Source organism: Anas platyrhynchos, chromosome 8, assembly GCF_047663525.1.
Source record: "Anas platyrhynchos isolate ZD024472 breed Pekin duck chromosome 8, IASCAAS_PekinDuck_T2T, whole genome shotgun sequence".
In the NCBI taxonomy this organism is placed as follows: Eukaryota; Metazoa; Chordata; class Aves; order Anseriformes; family Anatidae; genus Anas; species Anas platyrhynchos.
In genome coordinates, this window is record NC_092594.1 from 9584678 (window position 1) to 9605979 (window position 21302).

The following is a 21302-nucleotide window of genomic DNA, read 5'->3' on the forward strand; positions in this document are numbered from 1 at the left end:
ATTTTGGCTCAGCTCCATTAATGGATTAAGCCATGGTTTGTTAAGCAGTGGCTCCTGTGGAAGTTACGGTACATTTTTGAGAACTGCTGCTTTAGACAGCAGCACAGCGTGATGCACACGGAGCTGTCGGCTGCGTTCACTGTGAGGTCTGGCCTGAGCTGGCATCACAGGGCGCCTGTGCTGGCCAGTGCTTATTTGTTTTACAGACACTTGCTGTAAAACTGAAATTATTGATTGGGAGAGGCTCAGCTGCTTTTTTGTTATTATTTTTTCATTTGTTGTGCGTGTTCCAGAGTAGCATTGCCCATGATAACGCAGTGTTTGGCTTAGCTTCTGTAACTTGTTGTAGAGGGAAAAGTTTTCACAAGCACTAAAGATCTTCTGAGTCACCCTGAGATGAACCCTATATTCCTGTGACTTGGAAAGACCCTCTGAAACACTGCGTGGTTACATCGCTGTCTCATGTGATGCTGAAGACTGTGCTTTTATGTTTCAGCTTTGTCCAAATGGGAATTTAAGGATGGGCTCTTGAAGTGTGTGTGAGCTGGAGCTGCAGGACCAACAAGGAGCATCTCTGCCCCATCTCTGCAATGACTGCACAACACCCACCTGGGGGACTGGCTTAAATGGCACTTACAGCTCCTTTTTTGCTTTTCTCTTACCTAATCTGGGCTACATGGGCTGTAGACATAAGGGGAAATTTAGGAATATTATTCTCAGGATCAGAAAAGATGTGATTTTTCCATATCTTAATCTCAGCTACAACTAGTCAGTAGTTTTCTAGTGAAAACTGAAACTTTTTGATGGAAGAAAAGAGCTGCAGAGCAGAGGTGGGATCTGCTCTGGCAGGGGGTCTGGTGGGGAGCTGAGGGCTGGGCATGGGGCTGGGGACCACGGGGGCTCAGAGCACTGCAGTCATGGCAGTGAGTGAGGGGGGCTGTGCTAAAGGTCCAAAGCTCACAAAGTGCATTCCTTTTTTAAGTCTTGCTTCTACATCTTGAGGAATTAAATTAGCATGTAAGCCATTGCTATGTGTTTGTGCCAAAACTCTACAGTGGAAATGTTCTGACCTGGGAAAGCTCAAGTACGCGTTTTTCTTAAAAGCTTTTGTGAAAGATATAAAACTGTAGTTTATTTCTTGTTGTATATCTGAGAGGTTTTACAAGAGAGTTAAAAACGAAAAACAAGAGAATTTAAAGAAATAGGACCTCCATTCTGACTGCTTAAAGATAGGATACAGCTGCATTTTCACTTCTTCGATTTTTCTGACATTTAGAATAGCAGAGTGGAAAAAAAAAAGCAAGGATCTTTTCAATTCATTGAAAAATATCTTTTTCATGTCTTACCAGGGTAGTGAAAATGTTCCAAGACACTATAGACATATATAAACACACATATATATATGTGTATGCCTTTATTAGAGGCGATTCTGAAGAAAACAATATGAATACAGAACTACTGTAAATGGCACAAATCCATTAAAGAATGCAAGTGCCAAGAGGCTGCTGTTGTGTTGAATTAAAGTTCATAAAACCTAAGGTTGCTTCCAAATTGAGAACTAACCTGGGAGTTTGGATTTAACAGTGACTGGACCTGTCACATTTCCCATTAATGAGGTTTAGCTCTGAAGAAAAGGAGGGAAGGAAAATGGTCAGTGTGATAAGCTGTACAAAGCAGTAATTGGATCAAGCTGAGACATTGGTGGCCTTTAAGAGCAGCAGAAGAGACTAGTTAGGGGGTTGGCAGATGGATCTTTTTTCCCAATATTCAATTTTCAATATTTAATTTTCTCAATACGTTGTTATCTTCAAATTAGGATAGGCAGAATAATCAGTTTGTGGGCTCTGGGAACATTACACATTTTACATGGTAGGACATAAGTGGTTACACCTTTGCCAAAAGGAGGATTGCCTTCCATGCTGAGAAAATTTATCTCAAAACTTTGGGAACCATCTTCTGTGTGGCTCAGTGGCTGTAAGAAATCTTGGAGGATTTAAATTTTGGAGCAAAATGCCTACAGGAGGAGTTAGGTGAGAACCATACAGGTTTAATCTTGGTAAGTCCAGACCCATCGGGTGGATCTAGACCTCAGTGCAATATATAAAGCAGAAAGATTCTCTGTGGATGTATTCCAGCTCTTATGAAGAGTTTACAGAGAGTATCTCTAGGTATAGTAGAAGCTCATATCAGTGTGAATCCAAATTTAAATAATGATTAATCTTTTTGCTGTGACCCCACATAATGCTTCATTTCAATGTAATTGGATTTCTGGAATAAACTTTGTGTGTTAAAACAGGATAAACTTCCTTTATAAACATGAGTATGTGGGGTAGGCATTCCAGGTTGGCCATGACAGTGCGGTTCTGTCCTTGCTTAACTGCAGGCATCGGTGTGCTCTCCTTGCACTGCAGATCAGGTACAAGTCAGTTAACATATGGAGCATCAACATCCTGTCCTGTCCCGTTCATTTAATCTTGTAGAGAAAATGACCTTCATTAAAGGTTTGAACTTGACATTTACTTTTCCACTCACAAGGTACTTCTGAAGCTGTATCCTGACTCTTGGCCCTACCTTTTGTAGCCTCCAAAAGGGCTACAGGCTGGCCACGCAGGGTAGCCTACCTCATTAACACTATTTCCTACAGGTTTTACATTCTCAGAGATTCAATTTTCATTTGGGAGAGAACAGAAGTATCATATTTTGCACCAGAAAATTAACAGTTTACTAGTCATTTACTAGTTCACTAAAAAAAATTGGTTTTATATTTGTTTAGAGTGTCTATGATGTTGTAGAAGGAAAAGTGTGATTGGTCACACTGTACCTGTTCAGAGAATAAATCACAAGCAGATTGTCACACTACTTGGAGTTCACATTAAGAAACAGTAAGAAAGACCTCACCAACTTTTCCCTAAGTCTGTGGGAAAATGAGTGAAGTCAGCTCTGTGGGAAGTCCTCCTGAATATCTGTCAGGGCTCGCTGTATCATGTGCGATTTCTTACTGCTAGTTTTATAGATTGCACAGGTTGTGCCTGGATGTTTTGGTCCTCCCTGCTGTAAGCACTTTAAACAAACACAACAGAAAAAATTCTCAACGTACTGACACTAACATTCTTTTTTTTTTTTTTTTTTTTTTTTTTTAATTCACAACCTAAATAGTGTTTTCCAATGGATAAAGATGATTGACATCTCCAAAGTTGCCATCAACAACAGTCCTGAATACCGAAATACTTTATAATAATTAAACAGTTTCTTCAGGGATCAAAGTGGTGCTATTACTGCAGCTCAGTTTCCTAAGGAAAGTAGAGCTACATACTCATGCTACAGATTTAATTCACCTCTTTCCCTCTTTTTGAACCTTTCAACTGTACCACACACCTTCAAATCAACTTGACAGCATAGATACCTCAAAGACAGCAAGCTGCCCTCCATTCTGTGGCAATCTGTAGTGTCATCACAGGGGGTTTGGCACTGTCCCTGAGGCAGCAGAGGCTGCAGGAGGGATCTCATTCCTAATGAAGCTACCTTCAATAAATAAATAACATAGCCCTCTGTTTATGTCTCAGTTTATTATTCAGAATTATTATTTAGGACATATTGGTGCAAAACAAGATAGACTGAGAGAACGGTTGTGATGTTAGATATGCTCATGTGTGCCTTCCTTGCCTAGATGTGGTCTAAATAGAACAAGCAAACTCTTCTGTGTGAAATTTGTTATACGTATACGTACATGAATGTTTGTGGGGAAGGAAAAGGTGGGTGCAAATCTCCACGTTACATTACACTGGTACATTATTACTTCTGTATTTTATCAAATGTTATTTTCAAAGGATTTTTTTTTTTTTTTTTGCCAATTAGGGCAACACCAACAACCCATAAATCTTTTTTTGTTTGTTTGCCCAGTGTAGAACCGTGCAGCCCCTACCTTCCCTGGCAGCACCAGACCCAAGCAGCAGTCCCCAGCCCTAACACTCAGTGCACCGCACGGCCACGTGGCATGCTGCCCCTCGCACACCGTGTGCTGCTTCTGCCTCTCTGCTTCTTCAGAAGTGTCTCTTCTATGTAGGCAGCAACAACATGCCATCTGTTGGGGACATTAGCATACCCAAGCTGTATCCCTGCAATGCTACTAGACAGTATAAGGAATGTATTACCGGGATGTGGCGACTTCTATTTGCATTTCACACATTTAGCTTTGCTTCACACATTTCTCCCTCTCAGACATGATAAAGGGAGGAAGCGCTCTATTTCTTGTCAGGGTGGATGGATGGCACCCCTAGAAGAATATGCATTTGAAGCAATATGTTCTGCATCACTGACGTAAGCTAAGATGCTGTTAGGGCCCAGGCAGGTTTGTTTTCCCATTCAGAGCTAGTGAGCAGGGCACTCAGGGACTCAGTGTCCTTGAATTTAAAGAAGATTGAAACGTCGCTTTGTTTAGACTGAAGGCAACAAAGATGGGAGCAGAATAATGCTGGGGCAGACAGTAAACACTTGATTGCAAGCGTGGCATGAGCTTGCCCTATGTTTTGAATCTCACCATGGTGTTTATTATTCACCCCATTTCGTATTCTTTGACTCTGCTGTCTGCCCCAGGTTTGTTCTGGCACCTTACACCACATTTTTCTTCAGGCCTGAAATGCTGATTGTGCAGCTTGGTGGAAGAATATTCCATGCCCAAGCATTTATGAATGAAGGATTCCAGGATAGTGATGTATACAAGATGATTTCTTTCTGCGTGTATTTTGTCTTTTTAAGATTGAGAATTGTCCTCGTGGGATTCACTTGGTAGTCTCTAAACCCATCAGTTTATACCACTTGGCAGAGCTCCAGCATTCAGGGTGCAGAAATGTTTCAGAATTTCTCAAAGCAAAATTTTACACCTAGCAAGTAACGTCCCCTTCCCTACCCCACCCTTGGGCAAGTCCATCACTCCTGCTGATTGCCCGCTCCTCCTGGGGGTGCTTTCAGGTGGTCAACACTTGTCCCAACCTCATCTGCAATCTGCCAGGGCCATGTCTTCTATTTCTGTTCTCTGCTTTTGTTGGAATGGCAGATAAGCAGGAATTAAATGAAGGGGCAACACCTACACAGAAAGTTGTAGTAGATCTCAATGTAATTCCTTTAAATATCGAGATTTTTCAAACTTGGAAGTGGAGACCAAGAAACTTGTAAAATCATAGTTAAAGCTAGGTTGGGAAGAGAAAAAAGCTTCTTTTTTCTAAATGATATTTGACAGGAATAACCAATTTTTAATACACTGGAGTTCTCTTAGTCCCTTGCTGAAGCTGAAGGAAAGAAATGGAGACAAATTCAATACAGTGGTTTTGTTTTGTTTTGTTTTGTTTTTAATAGAGAACACAATTTCTTGACATATTCACCATGCTTGTTGAATGCTTTGCTCCTGCAAAAAGTCTCTAGAACTACAAAGTATAACTGTTTACAGATGGTTGAAGAGACTTCTGAAGCTGGTCTTCTGTACATTGGATGGATAATTAGAATGGCAAACAAGAATATATCTATAAGATACTTTGGAGTTCAACTATAAGGTATTTAATAAAGAGACAAAAATATTTTGGTTTGTATGTAAAGAGCAAAAGGCTGAAGACTGATCATCCTTTAGAATGGCATCTTATAAATGTATAAATTAATATATATTACTGTTTGATGAATACAAATGCATGAAATGCAGAGTGTAAAGAGTATAAAATATGTGTGGTACAAACCATGCTTTGATGTCTCCAGTCTTTGAAAACAACATCTGTCAAAGCATCTTTACATTTCAATCGTCAAGTTCTGTAGGATGGGTTTGCGTGGTAAACCATCAGCCCGATGTAATTCCTGCAAATATTTCCCTGCTAATAACTGCCACAATCACCCTTGCCATTTGGCTGCAGGATTCTGAAAAAAAAGTTTAAAAATAGCTCAGTATATAATCTAAACCATCAACTGCTCTCAATCTTCATTTCATATTTATTTCAGGGACTTCAAACACCACAGTGTTTGCCTGGAGAAACTTCAAGATGTTGTCATGCCCCTGCTAGTGAATTAAAGGTGGAATGGCTTCAGGCAATGGACAGGTGCGATTTGGCCCGCGGATCTGCCCTCTGGCCATGCCAGCACTCCAGACATACCTTCCTTATGGCTGCTTAGAGGTGTTCAGGTCTGCATCAAACTCTAAGAGGATAAACAGGCTGGAGGTATGGGGTGGTGTACGAATGCCAGTATCACGTTCTTCCCTGTAGTGTCCACCAAAATGCCAGTGTGTCTTATCCTGTCTGATGTTAAATTCAGTACCCATTCACTGGTACAGAGCATGTGCAAGACCTTTGCAGCATTCAGCAACCACCAGACATATGTTCTGCTACAAGCAGGCATGTGGGCTACAATGATGTTGTGGGGTTTAGAGGGGAAGAGGTCTGAGGAGCAGCTGAGGTCCCTTGGTGTGTTCAGCCCCGAGCAGAGCAGGCTGAGAGGAGGCCTCATGGCGGCCTGCAGCTCCCTCACGAGGGGAGTGGAGGGGCAGGCGCTGAGCTCTGCTCTCTGGGGACAGTGACAGGACCCGAGGGAACTCGGGTCCATGGAGTTGGGACAGGGGAGGGTCAGGCTGGGGGTTAGGGAAAGGTTCTGCACCCAGAGGCTGGTCGGGCACTGGGACAGGCTGCAAACCTGCTGGAGCATTTGGACAACACTCTCAGACATACGGTCTGATTCTTGGGTGGTTCTTATGTGGAGCCAGGAGTCGATGAGCCTTGTGTGTCCCTTCCAACTCAGGATATTCTGTAATTCGATGATTCTAGGAATTAGGCAACTGAAGGCTGATACACTTTCCCACAGGCAGTGTTAAAAATACTGGATCTATAGCTTAGGCTCAGACATAGTCCCAGAGAGACAGGAGCTTTCCATCCTCTACAAGACAGGCTTCCAAAGGTCTCAGCTTTGTTTTGCTGCACATGTTTATTACTACTTTTTACAACTGAATTCTCAATTAACCATGAAATAATTTAGTGAAAACTGCATTAGTAAGCAGACTTGCTAAATTCATAATTAGGGTATTTTCAAATATTATGGATGGAAATTAACTTCCTAGGCTGACTATGGAAACAGTGCAGAAGACAGCAGGGTGTCTGGCAGAATATTTATGAAACGCACTCCGGTTTCGGCGGAGGACATGGTCTCGTTGGTGCGGAGCAGCATGGCTGGGCGCAGCACTGTGAGGGTAGGAAGCAGCTGGCACAGGAGCTGTTGCCTGGCATTGATGCTCGGGGGGTGTCTGCAAAGCATAGACCCCTGGGCCCAGCACGCAGGGGTGCTGCAGGCTGACAGCCTCGTGTGTAGGCCCACATGGTGGCACACCCTGCCAGCCTCCTCCTGTCCAAGGGTAGCTGTTTGCCCTGACTCGTACCAAAGGGTATTATTCTAAGAGCATACCTGCAGTAGGTGTGCACCCTGTAAGGTACTAGGGGGCAACATCATATGTCCTCTTGTCTCTCTGCAGCCAGGCACTGGGGGCAGCTCCCCTCTTGTATTGCAGGGAACCTCTGACAGGGAAACTGAGTGTGGCTGGGCAGTGCGTGGGCAAGTGAAAGGTTTTTGTAAGAGAGGAAGTCATTTTGATGGAACTAAAATTTTTCACAGAAATGACAGACTTTTGGTAAATTTATGTTGCGTAAAGACCTGAAAAAAATAATTTAAAATGTTTTGTTTGGAATATTTTTGCTTCAGAAAAGAAAATGATGGTTTCTCTTCTGAAAGTGTATTTAAAACTGCTCAATTTAAAATAGACTATTGTCATCTTTGGAATAGGAAATATTATAAACATCCATTTTTATGTTGTAATTTTAAAATAATTGTAAGCTCAACCTGCTGAAAAGAAACGGAGACACTGGTCTAGACAAAACAATGCCTTTCAGTGAGTTCTACGAGGCAGCCATCTTCACTGCTTTAACAAGGGACAAAAATAATCAGGAAACTTGCAGCATTTATATTACTTGATGATACCAGTGAACTGAATATCACCTAGTAACCCACCATAATGTAAAATAATTGATATATATATATACATATATTTTAATTGGAATGAGCACAAACATCCACCTGTAAAGATGTCCTGCAATTTTTTATTGCAGCAGACTGGCTGTATGGCAGTGTGATCCAGCTGTGTTGAACCCAACGTGACCGTGGGCATTTGATTGCACATTGGAAAGCACAGCGTGGGAGAGAAAACAAAAGAAAAATACAGTAGCCTTGCATCTGAGATGGAAGGAAGGAAGATGCTTCCCATCCAGCGGCAATGCTCTTGGGAACAGCACAGCCATTGCACACAGGGGCACAGCCAGCCGGCTGCTTTCTGCTTGGCGCTGCATGGGTGCCTGTATCCCACAGGACTAGCAGCTCCCAAACCCTGCAGCTCATGCACTCGGCTGTGTGTGTGGTGTGGCCGTGGGGATCCAGGAGTCAGAAACATCGCTGGAGATGACAGGTGCCAGCAGCACGTGCATGCTTCTTGCACGTGCCCTCCTGCATCCATCTGAAAAGGGGGCTGCATTTTAGATGTGTTCTTAAGATGGCAGAGGGGAAATGATTCATTCAGGTGAGGCTCTGCTGAACCCAGCAGGGTTAAACTTAATTACCAAAGCCATGCAGAACAGTAGTGAGGCTGTTGCTGACCTGTCACTGACAACCCAGGTGATATGCTGTGGGGCTGGCAGCGCTATAGGCCCCAGCCTGCTGATGCACTGCTGTGCTTTCACATCGAGAGTTGCTGCCAGCCTTGTCCTCAGAGGATGAGATGGTAGGTTGTGGTTGGGAACAGGCTGTCAACTACCCTGCACATCCCTTGCGAATGTCTTTAAGGGGCTGCCTTGTGGGGGAGAGCAAGAGTTAACAGCCAGCATTGTTTTATGAGCAGTACATGTGGTAAACAAGATTATCTATAATGAGATTAGCCTGGGCCAGGCTAAACTATGTCTGAGTTCATCCTGGTCTGAGGCAATCCTGAAGCAATCGTAGCACCTGTGGGTCAGGCGTGGTGCTGGGCGGCCCAGCTGCCAGGAAAATGGCAGAGAAGTGGTGCAGCTGCTGGCCCGGCTGAGCAGCCCCTGCCAATAGGCAGCAGTCACAGCCATGTGCCTCGCTGGAGGCACACAGGACAAGCAGACACAATATCCTCCAGAGATTCATCTCCGGTGAAAGGCAACTACACTTAAGGCTGGAAAGCTAGAGCTGAACTTCTGTGCTGTGGCAGGAGCGCTGGGCTTGGCAGGGCATCGAGGAGCAGCACGGGGCCGGCAGTTCTTAGTCCAAGTGCATGGGTGTGGGCACAGCTACCTGCCCTGTACTCTGCCAGGGAACTGATGTAGTCTTAAATAAATGTAATAGGACCAAGACACCTGGCAGTAAGTGTCTGTGTGCTCCTCAAACAAGCAGGCTTCTGTCCAGGATGGATGAAGTTTAATCATGAGTGTAAATGAACAAGCACAGGAAAACAAATATAAAAGAACAGCCTGGTGGCAGAGGGAAACCCTTGGCTTCAGAGAAACACTCCCATGAGCCCACTTTGCCTTCCCAGCGTGTTCCCAGCTCCTCCAGAGGGCAGCTTACAGGAGCAGTGCAGAAAGGCCCACCCCCAGGCAGGAGCCTCCCTGCCAGGCCCTAAGTGTCCAGCTCCAGGCTCTCCTGCATCACTGACGTGATTTACATTGCTAAGCCTGACTTCACATGTACTTAAACCAGCCATTAGATTTTCCTGGTTGCATGGCAGTATAAATTAAAGTCAAATCTGTTTGTGTAGTGCAGCTGTAATGAAGAACTGATCTGGTGGTGTTTTCATGCCACATGGTGTTAGCCCTCCACTCTGTCCCAGTAGTCCCCACTGGGAACGTGTCTCCCTTGGCCTACAGTCCCTGCTACAGTGATGTTGAACATGCAGTGAATGGAGAATTATTGACATTTCAGCAAGCATCATTTATATTCTTGCCACTGCTGCTTGCAGGTTTTGGACCCTTTATTTTCTTGGTCAAATCTCATTATCATCCATCATCTTGCTGATACTCAAAATCCAAAGCAATTTGGTGATTTTTTTTTTCCCCAATCAGATATTAAATGGTTATTCTATTTTCAGTAATTAGTCTTTTAACGCATATAAATTGTTTTTAACAGAAGAAAAGTATGACCTAAAAGTTTTAAAGCCAACCCACTCTTTTTTTTCTGTTGCTTTTCACTAATCGGTAGGTCTGTAGCACCAGACTAAAATTACATTGCTTAAACTTGATAATGTACTGCCTTGGCAATGAAAAAGGAAAATAGGACAGAGGAAAGGAACAGAAAGCAAAAAACTCACAGTATGCCAGGAATGCTTTTCAATTCTATTTCATATTATGCAGTGTGCAGAAGTATCCAGTTTGATAAGCTAACTCAGAACAAACTGCTAGCGAGTGAGCAAGCATAAAAGCAGACACTGACCTGCTAATAGACTTGAATTAAGTGAACTTCTTGCCAGACCCCCCACCTCACCAGTATACTGCAGATCTGAGAATTAGGCAAACTGTCAGGCAGCGTGTGCTTGAGCCAGAAAAGTATTGAGAGAAACATGCTCACCTTGAAGATTTGTAGGGCTTGGTAGGCCTTGCCAGGGCTACCCACTTGGCTTGTCCATAGTGCAGGTCACGGTGCCCGCATGGCCACACTAGTACCGTGCCTGGGGGCTGGCAGGTCTGCTTGCCTGACTGGTGCCAAAAATACAGATGAACTAGGTAGGATAGTTGTGTGCATTAAATTGTCTCGGTGCAAATTGAGAGTGAGTGTGTGAAGGGGAAGAATAGTGTTTGCGATATTTCTCATTCTCAGAAATGCTATTAGTGATCTCCCACTTCAGCACTTCACTTGTTGGTTAGTCCCCATTCTCCAAATGCCACTATGTCACAGAGGGAACATCAGCCCAGAAATAATTAGTATGGCAATTTGGCGCTCACTCTGCAAATTGCATCTAGCAGTTGCATGCAAAATTGTCTGTAGAAATCATCTGGCTCTTACCAAGAGTTAGTTTAATAATGAAACTTGTTTTGTTACTGCAGCTATTATGCTGAAGTCTGTGGTTAAGATTTGTTTTCCCTTGTTGCTGATGGAAACATCTTCCAGCAAAAGGGAGAGAAATTAAACCTTTTCTACTTCACTGTTCTTTGGAGTGTGGTGTCCTGACTTAATGTCTTTTCAGAACACAAGTGTTCACTGATAGTTACTCTCCAAGGAGGTCTGTCCAAATGCTGTATTTCATGCACATAATGGACTATTGGATCTCTTCCTCCTGTGAGTAATTAACTATTAATTCATGCAGAGACAATAGTGAGCTCTCCCATGTCTTAGGTGACTGCTGAACCCAAGCTGAGCTATGATGCTTCCTGGTGCAGAGGAGCAGAGGCACAAGGCAGGACTGAAAGCCACTCCCAGAAGAGAGGACAGCTCTCTTTGTTGCAGAAAGATACGATGCCCTCAGCTTGAATTTGAATCCTCTTCACCACTAATGAACATTCTCAGGACGTTAGTGAGAGAAAAGCAGACTATATTTCCAGCAGCCCCATCTTGGACTTGAGAAAGTGCCTTCAGCAAATGTGAGTTTTGCCCCAGCAGGTCCTAGGACTTTCTCCTGGACAACTGCAGCTGAGCAAGCTGGCACTGGCCCAGAAGCAGGGCTCTGCCCAGCTTCCAACCACTTCGCTAAGTGACTTAGCAATCGGCCTTTCCCACAGCAGCATACGGCTCTGCATCAGACCTTGCAGATGGGATTTAAAGAGAGGGAATAATAGATAACCACCAGACTACCGCCAAAGGAAAAAGCAAGGTCCTTGTAACACGGAAACCACAGGATTCCTGGAGCTTCTTTAAAAATGGATCCAAAGACAATATATCATGCGGTGCAGGATGTCTGGAAAAAGAGAACAGGCTAACTGGAGGAAAGAAAACAATAAGGAATGGGGTAGTTTGTGTGTATACATGTGTTTGCTCTTCTTGGGCTTCAGACACAAGCTGTGATGGGACAGCAGCTGGTCCACAGCAACTGTGCACATTATGTCCCTGGCAAATACCAGGCAGTGCAGGTGAGCTTGGGCATCCTTCCTTGACTTAGCTTACAATTGAGCTGATGGGAAGTAGGCTTAGTGCACGTGGCTAAGCCCTCAGTGAAACAGATGATGCATTCATTTGAAAATGTGGAAGAGCTTTAAAGACACACTGTGCCTGCCTCTTCAGCTGCAGGTTCTTTAGCTGTGTGCTCTTTGACCACTGCTCAGATTTCAGGTGCTGCTTTCTTCCCACATGTTGAATGAAACCATGTCTGCTGTGCTGCCCCTTGTGTGGCCCAGGAGCTGGGGGAGGGCCAGAGGAAGGTGTGATTTCTTGGTGTCCGTTCATTTCTTTGTGACAGTGCTTGCTTGAACTACAGCATGATTAACCAAACACCCAATGTGTATGCATCAGGGCACCTTATGGTGTTTGCAATGGTACTAAGTTATGAGCACTCATGGACTGGGGTGTTGTTCTAATTGTAATACTTTACTTCTGGCAGCCTTTAACTCCCATTAGATTAGTGGTTCCTATAATGATTACGACTGCCAAATTAAGCCATCTGTAAACACTAAAACTTGCAAGCTCTTACCAAGTTCATAGCAGTCATGTTTGGGAAATAAGTTCTGCATCTTTTCAGCAGACTGCCAGGAGAAATGCTCAAATGGTCAGCACATGGCCTTGTCCCTTCCTCGGGGAGCACCTTCCCTGTGCTCTGACAGCCAGCACCTCCTCCATCCGGTTGCTGCACTGCTTGGCATGAGCGCGCTCAGTAGCCTTGGCACACCAGGGTACACTTGTGCCTGAGCCTTTCTGTAAACATGTTTTGGCAAATACTGTAAAGGAGTCGTTTGACAACACAGTCATTTGAACCTGAAAGGCTGAAGCAGAAATGACAGCGTAGCGTCACCACTCTGCTACTGCCGGCTTATTATGTTTATTCAACATATGTTGTTATTGAATTAAAGTGATATTTTTTTCAATTAACAAGTGAGGCAAATAAGGAAGGCCTCCTTGCTGGTTCTTTCCTCTGTAGCCACGTGTGGCCGGCATGTAGTTACAGCCACCCACCCCACGGAGTAGTGGAGCAGAAGGTGCTGAAGGCCAGGGCCAGACAACCCGATGCGAGTGAAGCACGAAGCTGCATGCAACGTGTATTTAACTCAAGAGCAGAGGAGGGACCTGGCCTTCTAGAGCAGGCATTATCTTGCAACAGCAACCAGCGACTGAGCCTGGGAGGTGTGATGCGGGTTGCTCAGGGCACTGCCACCAAGCAAACCTCACATCTGGAGCTGCAGGCAACCATGGGTCATGTCCTGGGTGTGCCACAGGAGCGATCCCACCTCTGCTGGTTCCCATCGTCAGTCAGCCCTGATGTAGATGGAGCTCTGTCACTCTGCGGGGCTGCTGTGTGAGCGGTACCTCCGGCTTCACCGTGCCAACAGAGTGCGCAGGGTGACTGGTGGGGTGCTCACCACAGTCCCAGGGGCCTCCAGGCCTCTTCTGGAGAAGAGGGCTGGGGCAGAAAAAATAGAGGCAAACAATGTCCTAAACTCCCTGTTGGCACTGCCTCCGTGTTCCTGGTGAAGTTTCTAAAGGCTCAGCTGGCCCACGTCCTGTGGGAGCAGGGTCAAAGAAGGCTGGCGCACACCCTTAGGGCTTCAAGCCGCAAGGTGCTGCCACACGGCAGCAGGGAAGCAGGCATGGAAGAGGCAGTGCTTGGGTGGGTGGCTTCTCCTCCTGCGGGGGCTGTCAGGACCCAGGGGTCGTCCTGAGACAGCTGAGAGCTTTGACAATACACAAGGTGACCTTAATTTTGATTTGGGGTGCACAGTAATGAGCAAGTGGTGTGATTAATGCATAAAGCTGACAGAAGGCACAGGCATCTTTAAAGAAATAGGGTGTGCGAGGTCAAGAAAGGTGTGCGGGGTGAAATGATATTTCAGAAGCAGCAAGCACGCCTGGCTGACTCATGAGCTGAACTGTGCAATAATCACGGGTAATTATTGCACACCAGGCAGCAAGTATCTGCATACTCACCGAACTGGACTGCAGTTTCCATTTTGGCTCTGGCATGCTCGGTTCAGAGATGAGGAGCCATTTCCACACAGATCCAATATTGTGGTAGTTTCCCTATCAAGCCTCTAGACTTGATATTGAACTATGTCCTGCAACAGGGAGGAGAGGGGAGCCACCGTCTTTAGGGTGATGAATAACAGAGAAGTGCCTGTACTTATCCTCTCTAAAAATGTCTGTGTGACAGAAATGTGCTTCTGAATCAATGGCAGGGCACTCACTTATAGGTCAATCTGTTTTTCACCAAAATGAAAGCAATGGAAGGCCTGCAAGGTAATGAGCCCAGGTAGGACAGGAGCTATTGAGCACGTGGGCAAAGCCCCTGCACCGGGCCTCCCACAGCAGCAGAAGCCCGGTGGCACCCCAGGAGGGCAGCCCCTGGTGCCGTGAGGGACTTGTGTTATTTGGGTTTAATGTCACTCACGTTTCCTTGGTCCTGTCCGGATGTAGGACAGGATAGCACAAATTTTCTGTGTGCCTGTGTATGGATACAGACCCTTGAAACGAGAGGCAGATCTACAAGTCTGGTAGTTGAAGGGCAGGTAAATAATGGCGTGTATTGGGTAGGGGTTCCTCGGACCCCCTGCCAGCCGCTCGCTGTACCCCCAGCAGGGCTGCAAACAATTCTGATGTACAGCTGGCTCTCGCTAGGCATCTTAGGAGCGCATCCTTCTGTACCTCCAACACCCCTTGTCTTCCACAGCAAGGCTTTAACTCGTGTGTGTTACAGACTTGGAGACAGATAGATAAATAGATTTTTATCAGCATTTCATGATGTGTTTAGAAGCTGAACCATGAGCAATAATTAACAACTGTCTAGACATACACGAAATGTGCAATATATAGAGCATACATACATGTATATAAATGTATGTTATTGCAGACAAGTACATATAAGGCACTGTTTATATGCCTAACATTTCATGCAGCAAAATACCATTTCAGCTTAAGTAATGTGAAGTCATACTCTTTCTCCTATAATACAGACATTTCCCAACTATTTTTAGCTCCGTCTGGCTAATTCAGCAGCGCTTGGATAACAGCAATACTTTCCCTTCTCTTCTTGTGATGCTAATTTTACTCTGCTATCCAGAGCCTTTCTGGTGATAGCTCTGCCTCTTGTTTCATCAGCACTGATGTCCGCTGGAAAGTTAAAATACACCATGACTAATGGCACAGTACCTGAGAACGTGTGCTGCTGTTTGAGCATGGAGAAAGGAAATGCCACCGAGTGCCAGGCATTGTGGTGAGCTACCCGACGGTAAACAATTTACTTTGGAGACCTGAAATCCGTATTATAGATAGCTGGGATAAAGCCAGGCATCCAAGTAAAGAAAAATACCTCTCTGACTGTAGTGACTCATCAGCACGTACGCCACCATAACCTGAAGGTTGCACCTCCCGTTCATTACCGAAGGGCAGCTGCCGACTGAGCGGAATACGGTATTCAAACATTTATGTAACGCTGGAGATAAAATGTCAGCAGTAATATAAACATTTGGGCTGCTGCGTACCACCACAAATCCTCGGGCTGTCAGGAAAACAGTTAACAAGCTTGGAAACTCCTGCAGCACCGTGCAAACAGGCTTGCTCTCGGTACCTAGTTAATAGCCGTAAGCCGGGCAATAGTTTGCATCATGCATTAAATTACTTCTGACTCAAACAATTAGCCGGTTCCAACAATTAGTAAGATAAGGCGCGTAGTAAGTAGCCTCTCTGCAGCTGACAAAAGCTCTCCCCAAGTTCCTCCTCGGTAGGACTTGGTGAAACGCTGCCCTCTTGTGCAGGAAAGGAACGCGGCGGCCCGAGCATCCCTTCCGTGGGAGGAATGCGGAGCGCGGCTCGCCCAGCACTGCAGCCCATCCCGCGAGCCCTTCCTCGCCACACGACTCCCACAGACTTCGAGACCACTTTCCATTAACGCGGCCGCCACTGCTCTTAAACAGGCAGCGAGATTTCCTGGGGTCTGTTGCCTTGCCTAGTTCCCAGCCGGCTCCAGGCCGAGGCGCTGGTTGGGGACCACTGTGCAGCCCACGGCCCCCGGCCTGCGCTGCGTGACCGCCGGCAGCAGCCACACGTGCGGGTGGAAGCCACAAATGTGAGGCACCGGCTCCTTCTCTGTGCCTGCTGCTCAGTTGTACAGAAGGTCTTTAACAGCCCTCATTCTCACTTGGGTATTTGGCTGGGGAGTCACCACTGTTACCTGAATTATACAAGCTCTGCGCTAGATGGTGAAGTAATATCCAGTTTGGAACAGGCGCAGCTGATTGTTCAAGTGTTAATCAACCTTAGAATAGCCCTCAGGAGAGAGGCAAGCAAGTTTTTAACCTTCATTTTACAGAATGTAAAAGGAGGTTAACAGAGGATAAGGACTTGCTTTCCTGAGGTTCACAGCGGCAGCAGATGCTGATGGCAGAGGCGGCTGCGCTGCGGCTCGGGAAGCCAAGTGACTTTTCCTCAGCCACAGGGGTAAGGGTGCACCCCAGGGGCCTGGGGGCCGGGTCTTCTCTGCATCGGGGGAGTAGGGAAAGGATGGGGCAGCACGGCCCCTGCTTTGTGTGAAAGCCCCAGTTTTATTATTTCTCCTCATGTTTGGACAAGAGGAGATCCACTGAACTGCAGCTGAGGGTCCCCCCCCCACCAGAATCTCTCCATCTTATTTGTAGGAAGTCCAGATGAGCTGCCTGCTGCTTTTAGAGTGCCCAGTTCTAGTAAAGCATAGGAGAGAGTTGTAGAGGTTGAAAAATTTGTAGTCATGTATACTAATCCTTGTACCACTGCTAGCCTCTGCATGCAGAAATATCTTTAATGTTTAGGCAAGATGCTTTTGGAAGCCACAAGCTGCTTGTTAATCACTAAAGGAGACATTCTTCTGGATAAGCTTACACCAGATGATGAGTTGCCCAAAACTAAACTATTGATTCAAAGGCTTAGCATTAACATGACATTTACGAGTTCAAACTCCTCACCTACAGCATCACAATATGCACTGGTAAAATTAAATGAGTCCTCTATTACTGGGCAGCTGGGAGGATGCTTTCAATATACAGAGAGAAACAAAGGCGGGAGGAGAATATGGCACCAGCACTATCTGCAGTGCACACAGAGCCTTTATGCTTATGCTTTTGTGTCCGGGGTCAGTTGCGGTCTTTTACCTTGCCAGCTACATAACTTTCTCCTTCTGGGTCTTCAGGCACTCCTTACACAATGAATTGCCTAGGAGGAAGCACTTAAAATTTAATTCAGGTAGGGAAGGCAGCACACGTGAATGATATAGAATCTACTAGCCCTTGTAGATTATATGATTTATACATTCACTCAAACAGCAATGAATGAACAGTCCTATAGCAGGCAATATGCTATTGTGCTGTTACTTCTATGCCTTGTCTTTTTAATGAAAGGGCTTATATCTTCAAAGTTAATTAACTCATTTCTCAAAATCATTTATACATCTGCCCTATTTCCAGTAAAACTCCAGTTTCACGTTACTAACTTTAGAATTGTATAAGAAAAAAGAAACAAACAAACAAAAAAAGTCTTATCAGCTATGCTGTTATTTTATTTGCAATGACTTCAGCTGTGGAATCGCTAATAGCGATGAATTTTATAGACTGAAATTTGGCCTGTGAATTTGCACCAGTGGTCACTTTGGAAGGACAGTCAAGTATTAGCCAAGAGCCTGTGTTGTGCTCACTGTCACACTACTGGAGCAAAGCAGCGCTAAGACCAGCAGGCCCAGTCCTGGGCTGTATCGCTGCCACCCAGCTGGGCACCTGGCTGCTAGCACATGGGCAGTGAGTGTCACCTGGCCCCTCGGCCACTAGCAGTGGCTCGGGAGCGCTGGGGAGGTCTCGGTCCTGCCTGTGCCCTGCTGAGCGTGGGCCCCGCTCTGGTTGCTGCTGGCGGGCGAGCCGCGGGGCTGCCCCTGCCCATGCCACGTACATGGAGCTCTCCTGCTTCCTTCTGCTGAGGGGTGGACTTTTCATTTTAATTAAGCTATTATTTCGATAACCATTACAAAGTGTGGGCACGGCTTGGGAAACATTAAAACCAGGGTAAACAAAGACTGTAGCACTCCATCTGCTTTTAGCACTACAGTTCAGCAACAGGAATGTTTGGGCAGCGTACACGGCTGAGTACTGTCAGTATTTACAGTAGAGCACACCATGCCAAGCTTAGCCTACAAGCTGGTCGCAGGCATGAGCTTTTCATAATTTAAAATGATTTATTCTTTTCTGATGTGAAGAACACCACTTCCTTGCACTGAATGCTGCCTGTGAAGTCTGCTTTTCCACTTTAGGGATGCTAAACAGAAGCTAGCCAATGAAACGGAGGTAAATTTATTGACAAAAAATATAACATTCTTCAAAACCAACAGCTCTCTCTCTCCCCAACAAGGAAGAAATAAAATAAAAACCCTTTGGAAATGCTGAGAAAATACCAGGGGCTGAGGTGAAAGGGACACAGCTTGACAAGTATGCTGAAAGCTGAATGTGGATTACCCGTGAGTGCAAAAATGAATAAATGTGTTTTATTCCATTATATTAATGAAATGGTTAATTCGGTTGCCATAGCAACAAAGAACAGCCATGCTAAAAAGCTAAAGGGCTATACATAATGCCTGATACAAGGTCTCTCTAATTCTAAAGCTGATTTTCTTAGCTACAATAGAAGTGATATGTGTTTTCAATATCATCTTAAGCTTTTGCATCAAATCCTCCAGCTAATCCAATAAATAGACTAGTAGCATAAAATAGCATATATGTTTGCACCTCATAAAACTTACAAAAGGGGTTTACCTATGTGCAATCAAAAGAAAAGATCTGCAGAGTGCAGAGTGAGGCTTTTCAGAAAGACTATTCTTCGTGCCGTGGTGAAACAGCAAATATGTACAATAGGAAGTTCCTGCAATTACAAAGCACGTGACTGTGCAGGAAATCACTGCAGAGGTAGCTGAGACACCAAGGCAGAATTACGCTTACCACCCTGATAGATATTTCCCCGTACACAAAATAGACTTGATTTTCTTTTCACTTGCATTTTGCCTTATTTTGTCAAAAATTAATAATTCTTCAGGCCTTCAAAAAAGGAATCCTGCAGCACTTGTTTTTGTTGTAACATCAGTGTCATGGAGGGGGGTGACCCGTGGCCTTGCCAGCAGTGCAGAGGACAGACCAATTCTTATTACACTCTTTGCCAAAGCAGAAGCAAAAGGGGTGCCCAGCCTCCCTTCAGAGGGGGCCTGGTGCAGGCCCGCAGCCCCCACCCCAGGGAAGGGAGCTGCCAGCACCACGCAGCCCCACTGCGTTCACCGGGGGCAGCCCTCGCTTTGGTTCTCTTGTTACCGTCAGATTTGTCGACCTCCGTATCGCTTGCTCTTCCTAAAATAAATAGAAGAGGCTATAGTACACCCACACGAGCACAAGAAGGCTCTGACTCCTGTCACTGAACACAGACTTACAAAACTCTGTCGTGCACCTGCGTGATGGAAGCGGATGCCTTTTATCTGCAGGCTGTCTCATTTTCATGGTAATGGCTGTGCGGGTCCCCACAAACATCATTTCTCAACAACAGCATATGAAGACTTCAGTGACGAGGCCTAAGCCCATCTCCAGTAAGCTGAAGCAAAAGCTACGACTCATAGTACTCTCGCACAGGTGAGAAGTGCCCCTTGGGGCAATGCCTGGCTCAAGCCATTGGCAGTGTGCAGGCAAGCTGCCCACGGGGGTCACTCGGTGCTGACTGCATAGTTTTTTGGCTGAAATGCAATAGAAGAGCTCTTGTGGGAGCCGGCAGTCATACCAAAGTGCAACTTCAACTATACCATATTTCAATGGTGCTGGAGAGGAAAAAAGCTTGGTGTAAAAAAAGGACAAAGCAGACCAATGGTTTGAAGCTGTTTTATTAAACTAAATCATTCATGGAGTCTCTTCTCTTTCCACTGAGTGCTGCATAGTACCTCAAAAATGGTTGAGCAACAGCTTTATACTATTTGCTGCCTGAATCTGACTGCCCAATATGCAGCAAGGCCCATGCCAGGCAGACAGACAGGTTCAGACCTCCAGCAAAGGTGAGGGGATGAAAGTGGGCGGTCAGTCCCTGCACAAGGCCAGCATGGAAATCTGCATGAGATCCAGTAGCTCACCCTGAGGAAGAGCTATTAAAAGCTGTTCTCTGAACAGTTGACTGTGGAGCATGCAGTTCCTCAGACAAGAAAGAAAATGGCAACAGCAAAGACAAAGCGACCCAGATGGTCCATAAGCAGACTAATTATTTGAACGACCCAGAAGCAACTCCGAAGTTACCAATCCAGCTGCCTGGAGAGTCTGCCAGGTTGCCAGATGTTGCCAATGAAAACTTATCTTCCACAGTTCATCAAAGAAGTGGAGCAGCCTGGTGAAGGGAAACTGTTGCCAATAAAATAAATATTTTATCTAAAAAAATATTTTCTACTAGGAAACGTGTTGGAAAATATAAAACTTTAACAACATGCCCAATCCCATGTTACAGTAGATGAATAATGAAACACACATCCAGAATATGCTGGCTGGATCTTCTTATTGATAGGAGATATCTATGCTCAAGATTGTATTTCTAAGCCTACAGTCTTGGATTGTGTTAAACAAAGTGGTTTTATGAGGCACGGGACTCATGGCATTCATCTGGGGTTTGGACAGTTTGCCTTGAATCTAGCAATGGCTTTTGCCACCTTGAGATAAAAGGCTACAAGGCACCAAACCTGGAGGAGCCAGAGGTGACAGCAATACCTGCTGGAAGACGGGGAGACTACAGAAATGACAGTGAGCCACTCTGTGGCCCCTGGCTGCCCAGTCACCTCTCAAACTGGCCACACTGCGGAAAGCCCCACATCCTCAAAGAGGTAATACAGAAGGGGCAGTGGTTCCAGACAGGTACCTTGTGTCTTGTTCTTGCCAAGTCTTTCTGACTAAGCAAATGGGTGTCTGCAAACAAGTCTTTCTCTTACAATCGATGGGGCATCAGAGCAACAAACACTATGCAAATACATTGGCAACAACACTGGAAATACAGGCTACCCTCGGGTTCATGCACAAAGGCTAGTTTTAATTTTCCTAAGAGATCAAATTATTGTTTTATTTAAAATCATGAAATATATATATATATTAAAAATCCTGTGTCAGTTTTCAAAT